This window comes from Mustelus asterias, chromosome 9 (assembly GCF_964213995.1).
Source record: "Mustelus asterias chromosome 9, sMusAst1.hap1.1, whole genome shotgun sequence".
NCBI classification, from domain to species: Eukaryota; Metazoa; Chordata; class Chondrichthyes; order Carcharhiniformes; family Triakidae; genus Mustelus; species Mustelus asterias.
The window spans coordinates 62,162,825-62,182,379 of record NC_135809.1 but is presented as its reverse complement, the minus strand read 5'-3'; positions in this window follow the sequence as shown (position 1 = coordinate 62,182,379).

The window sequence follows — 19,555 nt, the reverse complement described above, 5'->3', positions numbered from 1 at the left end:
GCAGACACAGACTGACAGTGCGGACAGAGACTGACTGTGCGGACAGAGACTGACAGTGTCGACAGAGACTGACAGTGCGGACAGAGACTGACTGCGTGGACAGAGACTGACAACGCAGACACAGACTGACTGCGTGGACAGAGACTGACAGTGCGGACAGAGACTGACAGTGCGGACATAGACTGATAGTCCGGACATAGACTGACAGTGCAGATATAGACTGACAGTGCGGACAGAGACTGACTGCGTGGACAGAGACTGACTGCGTGGACAGAGACTGACAGTGCGGACAGAGCCTGACAGTGCAGACACAGACTGACAGTGCGGACAGAGACTGACAGTGCAGACAGAGACTGACAGTGCAGAAAGAGATTGACTGTGGAAACGGACTGAGAGTGCGGACAGAGACTGACAGAGCGGACATAGACTGATAGTCCGGACATAGACTGACAGTGCAGACATAGACTGACAGTGTCGACAGAGACTGACAGTGCGGACAGAGACTGACTGCGTGGACAGAGACTGACAACGCACACACAGACTGACAGTGCGGACAGAGACTGACAGTGCGGACAGAGACTGACTGTGCGGACAGAGACGAACAGTACAGACAGAGATTGACAGTGTGGAAAGAGACTGGCAGTGGGGAAAGGAAATGAGAGTTCAGACAGAGACTGACAGTGCAGAAAGAGAATGACAGTGGAAAGGGAGAGAGTGTGCGGACATAGACTGACAGTGCGGACATAGACTGATAGTCCGGACATAGACTGACAGTGCAAACATAGACTGATAGTGTCGACAGAGACTGACAGTGTGGACAGAGACTGACTGCGTGGACAGAGACTGACAGTGCGGACAGAGACTGACAGTGCGGACAGAGCATGACAGTCCGGACATAGACTGACAGTGCAGACAGAGACTGACAGTGAAGACAGAGACTGACAGTGCGCACATAGATTGACAGTGCGGACAGAGACTGACAGCGTGGACAGAGACTGACAATGTGGACACAGACTGACAGTGCGGACAGTGACTGACAGTGTGGACAGAGACTAACAGTACAGACAGAGATAGACAGTGTGGAAAGAGACTGGCAGTGGGGAATGAAAATGACAGTGCAGACAGAGACTGACTGTGCAGAAAGAGAATGACTGTGGAAACAGACAGAGAGTGCGGACATAGAGTGACAGTGCAGACAGACACTGACAGTGCGGACATCGACTGGCAGTGCGGACATAGACTGACAGTGCGGACATAGACTGACAGTGCGGAAATAGACTAACAGTGTGGAAAGAGACTGACCACGCGGACAGAGACTGGCAGTCCGGACATAGCCTGACAGTCCGGACAGAGACTGAGAGTGTGGACATAGAGTGACAGTGCGGACAGAGACTGAGAGTGTGGACATAGAGTGACAGTGCGGACATAGACTGATAGTGCGGACAGAGACTGACAGCGTGGACAGAGACTGACAGTGCGGACATAGACTGACAGTGCGGACATAGACTGACATTGTTGCCAGAGACTGACAGTGCGGACAGCGACAAACAATGCGGACAGAGAAAGAGCACGCGGACAGAGACTGACAGTGCAGACATAGACTGACAGTGCGGACATAGACTGACTGCGTGGACAGAGACTGACAACGCAGACACAGACTGACAGTGCGGACAGAGACTGACAGTGTGGACAGAGACTAACAGTGCGGACAGAGACTGACAGTGTGGACAGAGACTAACAGTGCGGACATAGACTGACAGTGCGGACATAGACTGACAACGCAGACAGAGACTGACAGTGCAGAAAGAGATTGACTGTGGAAACGGACTGAGAGTGCGGACAGAGACTGACAGAGCGGACATCGACTGAAAGTCCGGACATAGACTGACAGTGCAGACATAGACTGACAGTGTCGACAGAGACTGACAGTGCGGACAGAGACTGACAACGCAGACACAGACTGACAGTGCGGACAGAGACTGACAGTGCGGACAGAGACATACTGTGCGGACAGAGATTGACAGTGCAGACAGAGATTGACAGTGTGGAAAGAGACTGGCAGTGGGGAAAGGAAATGAGAGTTCAGACAGAGCCTGACAGTGCAGAAAGAGAATGACAGTGGAAAGGGACAGAGTGTGCGGACATAGACTGACAGTGCAGACATAGACTGACAGTGTCGACAGGGACTGACAGTGCGGACAGAGAGTGACTGCGTGGACAGAGACTGACAACGCAGACACAGACTGACAGTGCGGACGGAGACTGACAGTGCGGACAGAGCATGACAGTCCGGACATAGACTGACAGTGCAGACAGAGACTGACAGTGAAGACAGAGACTGACATTGCGGACATAGACTGACAGTGCGGACATAGACTGACATTGTTGCCAGAGACTGACAGTGCGGACATAGACTGACAGTGCGTACAGAGACTAACAATGCGGACAGAGAAAGAGCACGCGGACAGAGACTGACAGTGCGGACAGAGACTGACAGTGCGGACAGAGACTGACAGTGCGAACAGTGACTGACAGTGCGGACAGAGACTGACCACGCAGACAGAGACTGACAGTGCGGACAGAGACTAACAGTGCGTACAGAGACTGACAGGGCGGACATAGACTGACAGTGCAGACAGAGACTGACAGGGCGGACAGAGACTGACAGTGCAGAAAGGGACTGACATTGCGGACAATGATTGACATTGCGGACAGTGATTGAGAGAGCGGACTGGGATTTTCAGTGTGGACAAGGATTGACAGTGCAGACAGGGATTGACAGTGCGCACTGGGATTAACAGTGTGGACAGGGATTGACAGTGCGGACAGAGACTGACAGTACGGACGGAGAATGACAGTGCAGACAGAGGCTGACAGTGTGGACATAGACTGACAGAGCGGACAGAGAATGACAGTGCGGACAGAGACTAACAGTGTGCACAGACACTGACAGTCCGGACATAGACTGACAGTGCAGACAGAGACTGACAGTGCAGACAGAGACTGACATTGCGGACATAGACTGACAGTGCGGACATAGACTGACAGTGCGGACATAGACTGACACTGCAGACAGAGACTAACAATGTGGACAGAGAAAGACCACGCAGACAGAGACTGACAGTGCCGACAGAGACTGACAGTGCGGACAGAGACTGACAGTGCAGAAAGGGACTGACATTGCGGACATAGACTGACAGTGCGGACATAGACTGACATTGCGGACATAGACTGACAGGGCGGACAGAAACTGACAGGGCGGACAGAGACTGACAGTGCGGACAGAGACTGACAGTGCAGAAAGGCACTGACATTGCGGACAGTGATTGAGAGTGTGGACTGGGATTTTCAGTGTGGACAGGGATTGACAGTGCAGACAGGGATTCACAGTGCGCACTGGGATTAACAGTGTGGACAGGGATTGACAGTGTGGACAGGGATTGACAGTGCGGACAGAGACTGACAGTGCGGATAGATACTGGCAGTGAGAACTGACACTGACAGTGCGGACAGAGACTGACAGTGCAGATATAGACTGACAGTGCGGACAGAGACTGACAGTGCGGACATAGACTGACAGTGCGGACAGAGACTAACAATGCGGACAGAGACAGACCACGCGGAAAGAGACTGATAGTGCGGACAGAGACTGACAGTGCGGACAGAGACTGACAGTGCGGACAGAGACTCAGAGTACAGACAGAGATTGACAGTGTGGAAAGAGACTGGCAGTGGTGAAAGTAAATGACAGTGCAGACAGAGACTGACAGTGCAGAAAGAGAATGACTGTGGAAACGGACTGATAGTGCGGACAGAGACTGACAGTGCGGACATCGACTGACAGAGCGGGCATAGACTGACAGTGCAGACATAGACTGACAGTGTGGACAAAGACTGACAACGCAGACACAGACAGACAGTGCGAACAGAGACTGCCAGTGCGGACAGAGACTGACAGTGCGGACAGAGACTAACAGTGCGGACAGAGACTGACAGCGTGGACAGAGACTGACAACGCAGACGCAGACTGACAGTGCGGACCGAGACTGACAGTGCGGACAGAGACTAACAGTGCGGACAGAGACTGACAGTGCAGACAGAGACTGACAGTGAAGACAGAGACTGACATTGCGGAAATAGACTGACAGTGTGGACATAGACTGACAGTGTGGACATAGACTGACAGTGTGGACATAGACTGACAGTGCGGACATAGACTGATAGTCCGGACAGTGCAGAAAGGGACTGACATTGCGGACAATGATTGACATTGCGGACAGTGATTGAGAGTGCGGACTGGGATTTTCAGTGTGGACAGGGATTGACAGTGCAGACAGGGATTCACAGTGCGCACTGGGATTAACAGTGCGAACAGGGATTGACAGTGTGGACATAGACTGACAGTGCGGACAGAGACTGACAGTGCGCACATAGATTGACAGTGCGGACAGAGACTGACAGCGTGGACAGAGACTGACACTGCAGACATAGACTGACAGTGTCGACAGAGCCTGACAGTGCGCACATAGATTGACAGTCCGGACAGAGACTGACTACGTGGACAGAGACTGACAACGCAGACAAAGAGTGACTGCGTGGACAGAGACTGACAAGGCAGACACAGACTGACAGTGCGGACAGAGACTGACAGTGCGGACAGAGATTGACAGTGTGGAAAGTGACTGGCAGTGGGGAAAGGAAATGAGAGTTCAGACAGAGACTGACAGTGCAGAAAGAGAATGACAGTGGAAAGGGACAGAGTGTGCGGACGTAGACTGACAGTGCAGACATAGACTGACAGTGTCAACAGAGACTGACAGTGCGGACAGAGACTGACTGCGTGGACAGAGACTGACAACGCAGACACAGACTGACAGTGCGGACAGAGACTGACAGTGCGGACAGAGCATGACAGTCCGGACATAGACTGACAGTGCGGACAGAGACTGACAGCGTGGACAGAGACTGACAATGTGGACACAGACTAACAGTACAGACAGAGATAGACAGTGTGGAAAGAGACTGGCAGTGGGGAATGAAAATGACAGTGCAGACAGAGACTGACAGTGCAGAAAGAGAATGACTGTGGAAACGGACTGATAGTGCGGACAGAGACTGACAGTGCGGACATCGACTGACAGAGCGGGCATAGACTGACAGTGCAGACATAGACTGACAGTGTGGACAAAGACTGACAACGCAGACACAGACAGACAGTGCGAACAGAGACTGCCAGTGCGGACAGAGACTGACAGTGCGGACAGAGACTAACAGTGCGGACAGAGACTGACAGCGTGGACAGAGACTGACAACGCAGACGCAGACTGACAGTGCGGACCGAGACTGACAGTGCGGACAGAGACTAACAGTGCGGACAGAGACTGACAGTGCAGACAGAGACTGACAGTGAAGACAGAGACTGACATTGCGGAAATAGACTGACAGTGTGGACATAGACTGACAGTGTGGACATAGACTGACAGTGTGGACATAGACTGACAGTGCGGACATAGACTGATAGTCCGGACAGTGCAGAAAGGGACTGACATTGCGGACAATGATTGACATTGCGGACAGTGATTGAGAGTGCGGACTGGGATTTTCAGTGTGGACAGGGATTGACAGTGCAGACAGGGATTCACAGTGCGCACTGGGATTAACAGTGCGAACAGGGATTGACAGTGTGGACATAGACTGACAGTGCGGACAGAGACTGACAGTGCGCACATAGATTGACAGTGCGGACAGAGACTGACAGCGTGGACAGAGACTGACACTGCAGACATAGACTGACAGTGTCGACAGAGCCTGACAGTGCGCACATAGATTGACAGTCCGGACAGAGACTGACTACGTGGACAGAGACTGACAACGCAGACAAAGAGTGACTGCGTGGACAGAGACTGACAACGCAGACACAGACTGACAGTGCGGACAGAGACTGACAGTGCGGACAGAGATTGACAGTGTGGAAAGTGACTGGCAGTGGGGAAAGGAAATGAGAGTTCAGACAGAGACTGACAGTGCAGAAAGAGAATGACAGTGGAAAGGGACAGAGTGTGCGGACGTAGACTGACAGTGCAGACATAGACTGACAGTGTCAACAGAGACTGACAGTGCGGACAGAGACTGACTGCGTGGACAGAGACTGACAACGCAGACACAGACTGACAGTGCGGACAGAGACTGACAGTGCGGACAGAGCATGACAGTCCGGACATAGACTGACAGTGCGGACAGAGACTGACAGCGTGGACAGAGACTGACAATGTGGACACAGACTAACAGTACAGACAGAGATAGACAGTGTGGAAAGAGACTGGCAGTGGGGAATGAAAATGACAGTGCAGACAGAGACTGACTGTGCAGAAAGAGAATGACTGTGGAAACAGACAGAGAGTGCGGACATAGAGTGACAGTGCGGACATAGACTGGGCAGTGCGGACATAGACTGACAGTGCGGACATAGACTGGCAGTGCGGACATAGACTGACAGTGCGGACATAGACTGACAGTGCGGACAGAGACTGACTGTGCGGAAATAGACTAACAGTGTGGAAAGAGACTGACCACGCGGACAGAGACTGGCAGTCCGGACATAGCCTGACAGTCCGGACAGAGACTGAGAGTGTGGACATAGAGTGACAGTGCGGACAGAGACTGAGAGTGTGGACATAGAGTGACAGTGCGGACTTGACTGATAGTGCGGACAGAGACTGACAGTGTGGACAGAGACTGACAGTGCGGACATAGACTGACAGTGCGGACATAGACTGACAGTGCGGACATAGACTGACAGTGTTGCCAGAGACTGACAGTGCGGACATAGACAGACAGTGCGGACAGAGACTGACAGTGAAGACAGAGACTGACATTGCGGACATAGACTGACAGTGCGGACATAGACTGACAGTGTTGCCAGAGACTGACAGTGCGAACATAGACAGACAGTGCGGACAGAGACTAACAATGCGGACAGAGAAAGAGCACGCGGACAGAGACTGACAGTGCGAACAGTGACTGACAGTGCGGACAGAGACTGACCACGCAGACAGAGACTGACAGTGCGGACAGAGACTAACAGTGCGTACAGAGACTGACAGGGCGGACATAGACTGACAGTGCAGACAGAGACTGACAGGGCGGACAGAGACTGACAGTGCAGAAAGGGACTGACATTGCGGACAATGATTGACATTGCGGACAGTGATTGAGAGTGCGGACTGGGATTTTCAGTGTGGACAAGGATTGACAGTGCAGACAGGGATTGACAGTGCGCACTGGGATTAACAGTGTGGACAGGGATTGACAGTGCGGACAGAGACTGACAGTACGGACGGAGATTGACAGTGCAGACAGAGGCTGACAGTGTGGACATAGACTGACAGAGCGGACAGAGAATGACAGTGCGAACAGAGACTGACATTACGGACATGGACTGACAGTGCGGATATAGACTGACAGCGTGGACAGAGCCTGACAGTGCGGACATAGACTGACAGTGCAGACAGAGACGAACAATGTGGACAGAGAAAGACCACGCGGACAGAGACTGACAGTGCGTACAGAGACTGACAGGGCGGACAGGGACTGACAGGGCGGAAAGGGACTGACAGTGCGGACATAGACTGACAGTGCAGAAAGAGATTGACTGTGGAAACGGACAGAGAGTGCGGACAGAGACTGACAGAGTGGACACAGACTGACAGTGCGGACTGAGACTGACAGTGCAGACATAGACTGACAGTGTCGACAGAGACTGACATTGCGGACAGAGACTGACAGTGCGGACAGAGACTGACAGTGCGGACAGAGACTGACAGTGCGGACAGAGATTGACAGTGTGGAAAGTGACTGGCAGTGCGGACATAGACTGACAGTGCAGACAGAGACTGACAGTGAAGGCAGAGACTGACATTGCGGACATAGACTGACAGTGCGGACAGAGACTGACAGCGTGGACAGAGACTGACAATGTGGACACAGACTGACAGTGCGGACAGTGACTGACAGTGTGGACAGAGACTAACAGTACAGACAGAGATAGACAGTGTGGAAAGAGACTGGCAGTGCGGACAGAGACTAACAGTACGTACAGAGACTGACAGGGCGGACAGAGACTGACAGTGCGGACAGAGACTGACAGTGCGGACAGACACTGACAGTGCGTACAGAGACTGACAGGGCGGACAGAGACTGACAGGCCGGAAAGGGACTGACATTGCGGACAGAGACTGACAGTGCGGACATAGACTGACATTGCGGACATAGACTGACAGTGCGGACATAGACTGACAGTGCGGACATAGACTGACAGTGCAGACAGAGACTAACAATGTGGACAGAGAAAGACCACGCGGACAGAGACTGACAGTGCGGACAGAGACTGACAGTGCGGACAGAGACTGACAGTGCGGACAGAGACTGACCACGCGGACAGAGACTGACCACACGGACAGAGACTGACAGTGCGGACAGAGACTAACAGTACGTACAGAGACTGACAGGGCGGACAGAGACTGACAGTGCGGACAGAGACTGACAGTGCGGACAGAGACTAACAGTGCGTACAGAGACTGACAGGGCGGACAGAGACTGACAGGCCGGAAAGGGACTGACATTGCGGACATCGACTGACAGTGCAGAAAGAGATTGACTGTGGAAACGGACTGAGAGTGCGGACAGAGACTGACAGAGCGGACATAGACTGATAGTCCGGACATAGACTGACAGTGCAGACATAGACTGACAGTGTCGACAGAGACTGACAGTGTGAACAGAGACTGACTGCGTGGACAGAGCATGACAGTCCGGACATAGACTGACAGTGCAGATAGAGACTGACAGTGCGGACAGAGCATGACAGTCCGGACATAGACTGACAGTGCAGACAGAGACTGACAGTGAAGACAGAGACCGACATTGCGGACATAGACTGACAGTGCGGACATAGACTGACAGTGTTGCCAGAGACTGACAGTGCGGACATAGACTGACAGTGCGGACAGAGACTAACAATGCGGACAGAGAAAGAGCACGTGGACAGAGACTGACAGTGCGGACAGAGACTGACAGTGCGGACAGAGACTGACCACGCAGACAGAGACTGACAGTGCGGACAGAGACTAACAGTACGCACAGAGACTGACAGGGCGGACATAGACTGACAGTGCAGACAGAGACTGACAGGGTGGACAGAGACTCACAGTGCAGAAAGGGACTGACATTGCGGACAATGATTGACATTGCGGACAGAGACTGACAGTGCGGACAGAGACTGACCACGCGGACAGAGACTGACAGTGCGGACAGAGCATGACAGTCCGGACATAGACTGACGGTGCAGACAGAGACTGACATTGCGGAAATAGACTGACAGAGCGGACATAGACTGACAGTGTCGACAGAGACTGACAGTGCGGACAGAGACTGACTGCGTGGACAGAGACTGACAACACAGACACAGACTGACAGTGCGGACAGAGACTGACAGTGCGGACAGAGCATGACAGTCCGGACATCGACTGACAGTGCAGACAGAGACTGACATTGCGGACATAGACTGACAGTGCGGACATAGACTGACAGTGTTGCCAGAGACTGACAGTGCGGACATAGACTGACAGTGCGAACAGAGACTAACAATGCGGACAGAGAAAGAACACGCGGACAGAGACTGACATTGCGGACAGAGACTGACAGTGTTGCCAGAGACTGACAGTGCGGACATAGACTGACAGTGCGAACAGAGACTAACAATGCGGACAGAGAAAGAACACGCGGACAGAGACTGACATTGCGGACAGAGACTGACAGTGCGTACAGAGACTGACAGGGTGGACATAGACTGACAGTGCAGACAGAGACTGACAGGGCAGACAGAGACTGACAGTGCGGAAAGGGACTGACATTGCGGACAATGATTGACATTGCGGACAGTGATTGGGAGTGCGGACTGGGATTTTCAGTGTGGACAAGGATTGACAGTGCAGACAGGGATTGACAGTGTGCACTGGGATTAACAGTGTGGACAGGAATTGACAGTGCAGACAGAGACTGACAGTGCGGACTGAGACTAACAGTGCGGACAGACACTGACAGTCCGGACATAGACTGACAGTGCAGACAGAGACTGACAGGGCAGACAGAGACTGACATTGCGGACATAGACTGACAGTGCGGACATAGACTGACAGTGTGGACAGAGACTGACAGTGCGGACATAGACTGACAGTGCAGACAGAGACTAACAATGTGGACAGAGAAAGACCACGCGGACAGAGACTGACAGTGCGGACAGCGACTGACAGTGCGGACAGAGACAGACAGTGCGGACAGAGACTGACCACGCGGACAGAGACTGACCACACGGACAGAGACTGACAGTGCGGACAGAGACTAACAGTACGTACAGAGACTGACAGGGCGGACAGAGACTGACAGTGCGGACAGAGACTGACAGTGCGGACAGAGACTAACAGTGCGTACAGAGAAAGACCACGCGGACAGAGACTGACAGTGCGGACAGAGACTGACAGTGCGGACAGAGACTGACAGTGCGGACAGAGACTGACCACGCGGACAGAGACTGACCACACGGACAGAGACTGACAGTGAAGACAGAGACTGACATTGCGGAAATAGACTGACAGTGTGGACATAGACTGACAGTGCGGACATAGACTGGCAGTGCGGACATAGACTGATAGTCCGGACAGTGCGGAAAGGGACTGACATTGCGGACAATAATTGACATTGCGGACAGTGATTGAGAGTGCGGACTGGGATTTTCAGTGCAGAGAGGGATTGACAGTGCAGATAGGGATTGACAGTGCGCACTGAGATTAACAGTGCGAACAGGGATTGACAGTGTGGACATAGACTGACAGTGCGGACAGAGACTGACAGTGTGGACAGAGACCGACAGTGCGGACATAGACTGACAGTGCAGACAGAGACTAACAATGTGGACAGAGAAAGACCACGCGGACAGAGACTGACAGTGCGGACAGAGACTGACAGTGCGGACAGAGACTGACAGTGCGGACAGAGACTGACCACGCGGACAGAGACTGACCACACGGACAGAGACTGACAGTGCGGACAGAGACTAACAGTACGTACAGAGACTGACAGGGCGGACAGAGACTGACAGTGCGGACAGAGACTGACAGTGCGGACAGAGACTAACAGTGCGTACAGAGACTGACAGGGCGGACAGAGACTGACAGGGCGGAAAGGGACTGACATTGCGGACATAGACTGACAGTGCAGAAAGAGATTGACTGTGGAAACGGACTGAGAGTGCGGACAGAGACTGACAGAGCGGACATAGACTGATAGTCCGGACATAGACTGACAGTGCAGACATAGACTGACAGTGTCGACAGAGACTGACAGTGTGGACAGAGACTGACTGCGTGGACAGAGACTGACAACGCAGACACAGACTGACAGTGCGGACAGAGACTGACAGTGCAGCCAGAGACTGACAGTGCAGAAAGAGATTGACTGTGGAAACGGACTGAGAGTGCGGACAGAGACTGGCAGAGCGGACAAAGACTGATAGTCCGGACATCGACTGACAGTGCAGACATAGACTGACAGTGCGGACAGAGACTGACAGTGCGGACAGAGACTGACAGTGCGGACAGAGACTGACAGTGCGGACAGAGACTGACAGTGCGGACAGAGACTGACAGTGCGGACAGAGACTGACAGTGCGGACAGAGACTGACAGTGTGGAAAGTGACTGGCAGTGGGGAAAGGAAATGAGAGTTCCGACAGAGACTGACAGTGCAGAAAGAGAATGACAGTGGAAAGGGACAGAGTGTGCGGACATAGACTGACAGAGCAGACATAGACTGATAGTCCGGACATAGACTGACAGTGCAGACATAGACTGACAGTGTCGACAGAGACTGACAATGCGGACAGAGACTGACTGCGTGGACAGAGACTGACAATGCAGGCACAGACTGACAGTGCGGACAGAGACTGACAGTGCGGACAGAGCATGACAGTCCGGACATAGACTGACAGTGCAGACAGAGACTGACAGTGAAGGCAGAGACTGACATTGCGGAAATAGACTGATAGTGCGGACATAGACTGACAGTGTTGCCAGAGACTGACAGTGCGGAAATAGACTGACAGTGCGGACAGTGACTAACAATGCGGACAGAGAAAGAGCACGCGGACAGAGACTGACAGTGCGGACAGAGACTGACAGTGCGGACAGTGACTGACAGTGCGGACAGTGACTGACAGTGCGGACAGAGACTGACCACGCAGACAGAGACTGACAGTACGGACAGAGACTAACAGTGCGGACAGAGACTAACAGTGCGTCCAGAGACTGAAAGGGTGGACATAGACTGACAGTGCAGACAGAGACTGACAGGGCAGACAGAGACTGACAGTGCAGAAAGGGACTGACATTGCGGACAATGATTGACATTGCGGACAGTGATTGAGAGCGCGGACTGGGATTTTCAGCGTGGACAAGGATTGACAGTGCAGACAGGGATTGACAGTGCGCACTGGGATTAACAGTGTGGACAGGGAATGACAGTGCGGACAGAGACTGACAGTACGGACGGAGAATGACAGTGCAGACAGAGGCTGACAGTGTGGACATAGACTGACAGAGCGGACAGAGAATGACAGTGCGGACAGAGACTAACAGTGTGCACAGAGACTAACAGTGCGGACAGACACTGACAGTCCGGACATAGGCTGACAGTGCAGACAGAGACTGACAGTGCAGACAGAGACTGACAGTGCGGACAGAGACTGACATTGCGGACATAGAATGACAGTGCGGATATCGACTGACAGTGTGGACAGAGACTGACAGTGCGGACATAGACTGACAGTGCAGACAGAGACTAACAATGTGGACAGAGAAAGACCACGCGGAAAGAGACTGACAGTGCCGACAGAGACTGACAGTGCGGACAGAGACTGACAGTGCGGACAGAGACTAACAGTGCGTACAGAGACTGACAGGGCGGACAGAGACTGACAGGGCGGAAAGGGACTGACATTGCGGACAGAGACTGACAGTGCAGAAAGAGATTGACTGTGGAAACGGACTGAGAGTGCGGACAGAGACTGACAGAGCGGACATAGACTGATAGTCCGGACATAGACTGACAGTGCAGACATAGACTGACAGTGGCGACAGAGACTGACAGTGCGGACAGAGACTGACAACGCAGACACAGACTGACAGTGCGGACAGAGACTGACAGTGCGGACATAGACTGACAGTGCGGACAGAGATTGACAGTGTGGAAAGTGACTGGCAGTGGGGAAAGGAAATGAGAGTTCAGACAGAGACTGACAGTGCAGAAAGAGAATGACAGTGGAAAGGGACAGAGTGTGCGGACATAGACTGACAGAGCGGACATAGACTGATAGTCCGGACATAGACTGACAGTGCAGACATAGACTGACAGTGTCGACAGAGACTGACAGTGTGGACAGAGACTGACTGCGTGGACAGAGACTGACAACGCAGACACAGACTGACAGTGCGGACAGAGACTGACAGTGCGGACAGAGACTGACAGTGCGGACATAGACTGACAGTGCAGACAGAGACTGACAGTGAAGGCAGAGACTGACATTGCGGACATAGACTGACAATGCGGACAGAGACTGACAGCGTGGACAGAGACTGACAATGTGGACACAGACTGACAGTGCGGACAGTGACTGACAGTGTGGACAGAGACTAACAGTACAGACAGAGATAGACAGTGTGGAAAGAGACTGGCAGTGGGGAATGAAAATGACAGTGCAGACAGAGACTGACTGTGCAGAAAGAGAATGACTGTGGAAACAGACAGAGAGTGCGGACATAGAGTGACAGTGCGGACATAGACTGGGCAGTGCGGACATAGACTGACAGTGCGGACATAGACTGGCAGTGCGGACATAGACTGACAGTGCGGACAGAGACTGACTGTGCGGAAATAGACTAACAGTGTGGAAAGAGACTGACCACGCGGACAGAGACTGGCAGTCCGGACATAGCCTGACAGTCCGGACAGAGACTGAGAGTGTGGACATAGAGTGACAGTGCGGACAGAGACTGAGAGTGTGGACATAGAGTGACAGTGCGGACATAGACTGATAGTGCGGACAGAGACTGACAGTGTGGACAGAGACTGACAGTGCGGACATAGACTGACAGTGCGGACAGAGCATGACAGTCCCGACATAGACTGACAGTGCAGACAGAGACTGACAGTGAAGACAGAGACTGACATTGCGGACATAGACTGACAGTGCGGACATAGACTGACAGTGTTGCCAGAGACTGACAGTGCGGACATAGACAGACAGTGCGGACAGAGACTAACAATGCGGACAGAGAAAGAGCACGCGGACAGAGACTGACAGTGCGAACAGTGACTGACAGTGCGGACAGAGACTGACCACGCAGACAGAGACTGACAGTGCGGACATAGACTGACAGTGCAGACAGAGACTGACAGGGCGGACTGGGATTAACAGTGTGGACAGGGATTGACAGTGCGGACAGAGACTGACAGTACGGACGGAGATTGACAGTGCAGACAGAGGCTGACAGTGTGGACATAGACTGACAGAGCGGACAGAGAATGACAGTGCGAACAGAGACTAACAGTGTGCACAGAGACTGACAGTGCAGACAGAGACTGACATTACGGACATGGACTGACAGTGCGGATATAGACTGACAGCGTGGACAGAGCCTGACAGTGCGGACATAGACTGACAGTGCAGACAGAGACGAACAATGTGGACAGAGAAAGACCACGCGGACAGAGACTGACAGTGCGTACAGAGACTGACAGGGCGGAAAGGGACGGACATTGCGGACATAGACTGACAGTGCAGAAAGAGATTGACTGTGGAAACGGACAGAGAGTGCGGACAGAGACTGACAGAGCGGACACAGACTGACAGTGCGGACAGAGACTGAAAGTGCGGACAGAGACTGACAGTGCGGACAGAGACTGACAGTGCGGACAGAGATTGACAGTGTGGAAAGTGACTGGCAGTGGGGAAAGGAAATGAGAGTTCAGACAGAGACTGACAGTGCAGAAAGAGAATGACAGTGCAAAGGGACAGAGTGTGCGGACATAGACTGACAGAGCGGACATAGGCTGATAGTCCGGACATAGACTGACAGTGCAGACATAGACTGACAGGGTGGACAGAGACTCACAGTGCAGAAAGGGACTGACATTGCGGACAATGATTGACATTGCGGACAGAGACTGACAGTGCGGACAGAGACTGACAGTGCGGACAGAGCATGACAGTCCGGACATAGACTGACGGTGCAGACAGAGACTGACAGTGAAGACAGAGACTGACATTGCGGAAATAGACTGACAGAGCGGACATAGACTGATAGTCCGGACATAGACTGACAGTGTCGACAGAGACTGACAGTGCGGACAGAGACTGACTGCGTGGACAGAGACTGACAACACAGACACAGACTGACAGTGCGGACAGAGACTGACAGTGCGGACAGAGCATGACAGTCCGGACATAGACTGACAGTGCAGACAGAGACTGACATTGCGGACATAGACTGACAGTGCGGACATAGACTGACAGTGTTGCCAGAGACTGACAGTGCGGACATAGACTGACAGTGCGGACAGAGACTAACAATGCGGACAGAGAAAGAACACGCGGACAGAGACTGACATTGCGGACAGAGACTGACAGTGCGGACAGAGACTGACAGGGTGGACAGTGACTGACAGTGCGGACAGAGACTGACCAAACAGACAGAGACTGACAGTGCGGACAGAGACTAACAGTGCGTACAGAGACTGACAGGGTGGACATAGACTGACAGTGCAGACAGAGACTGACAGGGCAGACAGAGACTGACAGTGCGGAAAGGGACTGACATTGCGGACAATGATTGACATTGCGGACAGTGATTGGGAGTGCGGACTGGGATTATCAGTGTGGACAAGGATTGACAGTGCAGACAGGGATTGACAGTGTGCACTGGGAATAACAGTGTGGACAGGAATTGACAGTGCAGACAGAGACTGACAGTGCGGACTGAGACTACCAGTGCGGACAGACACTGACAGTCCGGACATAGACTGACAGTGCAGACAGAGACTGACAGGGCAGACAGAGACTGACATTGCGGACATAGACTGACAGTGCGGACATAGACTGACAGTGTGGACAGAGACTGACAGTGCGGACATAGACTGACAGTGCAGACAGAGACTAACAATGTGGACAGAGAAAGACCACGCGGACAGAGACTGACAGTGCGGACAGAGACTGACAGTGCGGACAGAGACTGACAGTGCGGACAGAGACTGACCACGCGGACAGAGACTGACCACACGGACAGAGACTGACAGTGCGGACAGAGACTAACAGTACGTACAGAGACTAACAGTGCGTACAGAGACTGACAGGGCGGACAGAGACTGACAGGGCGGAAAGGGACTGACATTGCGGACATAGACTGACAGTGCAGAAAGAGATTGACTGTGGAAACGGACTGAGAGTGCGGACAGAGACTGACAGAGCGGACATAGACTGATAGTCCGGACATAGACTGACAGTGCAGACATAGACTGACAGTGTCGACAGAGACTGACAGTGCGGAAATAGACTGACAATGCGGACAGTGACTAACAATGCGGACAGAGAAAGAGCACGCGGACAGAGACTGACAGTGCGGACAGAGACTGACAGTGCGGACAGTGACTGACAGTGCGGACAGTGACTGACAGTGCGGACAGTGACTGACAGTGCGGACAGAGCATGACAGTCCGGACATAGACTGACAGTGCAGACAGAGACTGACATTGCGGACAGAGACTGACATTGCGGACATAGACTGACAGTGCGGACATGGACTGACAATGTTGCCAGAGACTGACAGTGCGGAAATAGACTGACAATGCGGACAGTGACTAACAATGCGGACAGAGAAAGAGCACGCGGACAGAGACTGACAGTGCGGACAGAGACTGACAGTGCGGACAGTGACTGACAGTGCGGACAGAGACTGACCACGCAGACAGAGACTGACAGTACGGACAGAGACTAACAGTGCGTACAGAGACTGACAGGGTAGACATAGACTGACAGTGCAGACAGAGACTGACAGGGCAGACAGAGACTGACAGTGCAGAAAGGGACTGACATTGCGGACAATGATTGACATTGCGGACAGTGATTGAGAGTGCGGACTGGGATTTTCAGTGTGGACAAGGATTGACAGTGCAGACAGGGATTGACAGTGCACACTGGGATTAACAGTGTGGACAGGGATTGACAGTGCGGACAGAGTCTTACAGTACGGATGGAGAATGACAGTGCAGACAGAGGCTGACAGTGTGGACATAGACTGACAGAGCGGACAGAGAATGACAGTGCGGACAGAGACTAACAGTGTGCACAGAGACTAACAGTGCGGACAGACACTGACAGTCCGGACATAGGCTGACAGTGCAGACAGAGACTGACAGTGCGGACAGAGACTGACATTGCGGACATAGAATGACAGTGCGGATATAGACTGACAGTGTGGACAGAGACTGACAGTGCGGACATAGACTGACAGTGCAGACAGAGACTAACAATGTGGACAGAGAAAGACCACGCGGAAAGAGACTGACAGTGCGGACAGAGACTGACAGTGCGGACAGAGACTAACAGTGCGTACAGAGACTGACAGTGCGGACAGAGACTAACAGTGCGTACAGAGACTGACAGGGCGGACAGAGACTGACAGGGCGGAAAGGGACTGACATTGCGGACATAGACTGACAGTGCAGAAAGAGATTGACTGTGGAAACGGACTGAGAGTGCGGACAGAGACTGACAGAGCGGACATAGACTGATAGTCCGGACATAGACTGACAGTGCAGACATAGAATGACAGTGTCGACAGAGACTGACAGTGCGGACAGAGACTGACTGCGTGGACAGAGACTGACAACGCAGACACAGACTGACTGCGTGGACAGAGACTGACAACGCAGACACAGACTGACAGTGCGCACAGAGACTGACAGTGCGGACACAGACTAACAGTGCGCACAGAGACTGACAGTGCGGACAGGGACTGACAGTGCGGACAGAGACTGACAGTGCGGACAGGGACTGACAGTGCGGACAGAGACTGACAGTGCGGACAGAGACTGACAGTGCGGACAGAGACTGACAGTGCGGACAGAGACTGACAGTGCGGACAGAGACTGACAGTGCGGACAGAGACTGACAGTGCGGACAGAGCATGACAGTCCGGACATAGACTGACAGTGCAGACAGAGACTGACATTGCGGACCTAGACTGACAGTGCGGACATAGACTGACAGTGTTGCCAGAGACTGACAGTGCGGACATAGACTGACAGTGCGGACAGAGACTAACAATGCGGACAGAGAAAGAGCACGTGGACAGAGACTGACAGTGCGGACAGAGACTGACAGTCCGGACATAGACTGACAGTGCAGACAGAGACTGACAGTGTGGAAAGTGACTGGCAGTGGGGAAAGGAAATGAGAGTTCAGACAGAGACTGACAGTGCAGAAAGAGAATGACAGTGGAAAGGGACAGAGTGTGCGGACATAGACTGACAGAGCGGACATAGACTGATAGTCCGGACATAGAGTGACAGTGTTGCCAGAGACTGACAGTCCGGACATAGACTGACAGTGCAGACAGAGACTGACAGTGAAGGCAGAGACTGACATTGCGGACATAGACTGACAGTGCGGACATAGACTGACAGTGTTGCCAGAGACTGACAGTGCGGACATAGACTGACAGTGCGGACAGTGACTAACAATGCGGACAGAGAAAGAGCACGCGGACAGAGACTGACAATGCGGACAGAGACTGACAGTGCGGACAGAGACTGACCACGCAGACAGAGACTGACAGTGCGGACAGAGACTAACAGTGCGGACAGAGACTAACAGTGCGGACAGAGACTAACAGTGCGTACATAGACTGACAGTGCAGACAGAGACTGACAGGGCAGACAGAGACTGACAGTGCGGAAAGGGACTGACATTGCGGACAATGATTGACATTGCGGACAGTGATTGGGAGTGCGGACTGGGATTTTCAGTGTGGACAAGGATTGACAGTGCAGACAGGGATTGACAGTGTGCACTGGGATTAACAGTGTGGACAGGAATTGACAGTGCAGACAGAGACTGACAGTGCAGACAGAGGCTGACAGTGTGGACATAGACTGACAGAGCGGACAGAGAATGACAGTGCGGACAGAGACTAACAGTGTGCACAGAGACTAACAGTGCGGACAGACACTGACAGTCCGGACATAGACTGACAGTGCAGACAGAGACTGACAGGGCAGACAGAGACTGACATTGCGGACATAGACTGACAGTGCGGACATAGACTGACAGTGTGGACAGAGACTGACAGTGCGGACATAGACTGACAGTGCAGACAGAGACTAACAATGTGGACAGAGAAAGACCACGCGGACAGAGACTGACAGTGCGGACAGAGACTGACAGTGCG